Here is a 2,015-nt window from a genome sequence, read left to right on the forward strand (position 1 = left end):
CTCGGGAGGTGGAGCGCGCCTTAAATGCCGCGCGCTCCGCCCACGTACCTGGGGCGACACAGCTCACAGCACTGGGGACGCCCCTGGGATAGGAAACCAGAGGGCGTGCAAGCCTGGGTGGGGTAGGATTGGTGGCCAGGGATCTGAGGATCTAAGGTGGGGACTTCTCTTGGTACCTGGCTGGAGGACCCAGGGGTCTGCCTTAGGGCGAGTCTGGCGACCAGATTCAGCCGGTTGCACAACAGCAGTGGCATGCGCCAGATGCGTGCAGCCTCCCCCCTCCCCCCTCCCCCAGTGCAAGCGCCACTGTCTGTCAATCGGACTTCGGGTTCCTGCAAGCCCTGGGCGCATCTACACCTTGTGGAGCTTTTATGAAAATCCACACCCACTTTCTTTTAAAAATGCAGTTTCCTTACCAATAAAGGAATTTATTAAAAGATGTGTAAATGAGGGTGGGGTGGGGGGATTGCAGTATCTAGCACTAAGTATCTATCTAAGGTGACCGGGCAATAAATACCAGTTTTAGAGTTCATTTACTTAGATAAGTGAGACTCTAGAGCAGTCTGGGCCAACCGCCAAAGACTTTAAGGAGTAGCTGAATTACTTTGTAAAGATCCAGAAAAGAAATAAAAATCTAGAGTTTTGAAACAATATTGGAAGTATTGAGGATAAGGGGACCTGGAAGGGGCGAGGGGGCAAGTGCTTTAGGAAAGTTAGGTCAGAGCTCCTGAGGAGGAGCAGGCTGAGGGTATTCAAAGACAGGCTTTGTGTGGGACTTTGAGGACACAGATGGATAGCTCCATAATAGAGCTCACAGATGCTTCCCTCTTTACTACCTCCTACCTGTCCTGCCTTTTTCCTGCAGAGAGGGCAAAATTCGAAATCTAGGGTTTTCCTACTGTGGACCAGGAACCAAACCATCAGTCCAACTTCTTCAGTCCTAGGATTGGGAAGACTGGCTGGGATGTCTAGACTCATTCCACAGATTCTTTAGACTTGGAGGGGATATTATGTTCCAACACAGACTGGAGCCACAGTGGGCTTCTGAAGACCTCCGTATTGTCTTCCCTGCTTCTTCCAGGGGAGAATGTAGTTCAAAAGAAAGAACTGCATATAAGAAGGAAACACAGAGTCTATGTGAATCATCTAGTCCACCGTTTGCTTGGGGTCTGAGGGGTGGTGTTGCAGGTAACTTTTACATATTTACCAGCTGTTCTGGCCACCCCTTAACTCTGGGACAACATAGGCTGGAGAAGTAAGATCCCAGAGAGATGTTCCTGGCTCAAGGTCATTATGGGGTTTCAAGAGCAAATCCAGAATGTGAAGTACAGGCAGGGCTTTAGAAATAGAATTTAGAGTATTTAAAAGGTGGCTGGTTGTATCTGTCTGCGTCAAGTGTGGGATAGTATAACATCAAACTTGACAACGGTTTCCAGTCAGGTTCTTTCTGGGTTTTACAGAGATGAACTCCTGCCTAACTGCTGGGTCTTGCACTGTTCCTGACTGCTGCCAGGGACAGTCTTAGTTCCTCCTGCTGCTGCCTTGGCCCTTGAGGCAGTCCCTGATGTCACGTGTTATCTGGAAGTCTTGATTTCTATGAAAAGGGGCCAGGGGAGGGCATAATGTTTCTAGTCTCCTGGGCATCCCTCTTCCTTGTGAGGAGAACAGTCCTCAGATAACTGTGACACAAGCATCTTACCTATAGGTATTGGATTTCTCCTTAGGCATAAATTCCTTTTCATTTGGCTGGAGACTATAACTCATGGTATTCTGGGCAGACGAGCTCTGAGAACTCTAGTTCTGATGGCTGCTTGCTGATGGTCTGATTTTGAAGGAAGGTAAGCTGCCCAGGAACACCTTCTCAGCCCACAGATGCTAGAAGATCTTCTGTTTGAGGCTGGGCTTCCTGCCTTTAAAAAGAATCCCACCTCTTCTGCCACTGATATTATTAACACATAAAGTGACAGACAGCCGTGAGATATATATGTGTTCCTAGATTGCTCTTCTTAGTTCAC

The sequence above is a fragment of the Grammomys surdaster genome, unplaced genomic scaffold (assembly GCF_004785775.1).
Source record: "Grammomys surdaster isolate TR1022 unplaced genomic scaffold, NIH_TR_1.0 125630, whole genome shotgun sequence".
In the NCBI taxonomy this organism is placed as follows: Eukaryota; Metazoa; Chordata; class Mammalia; order Rodentia; family Muridae; genus Grammomys; species Grammomys surdaster.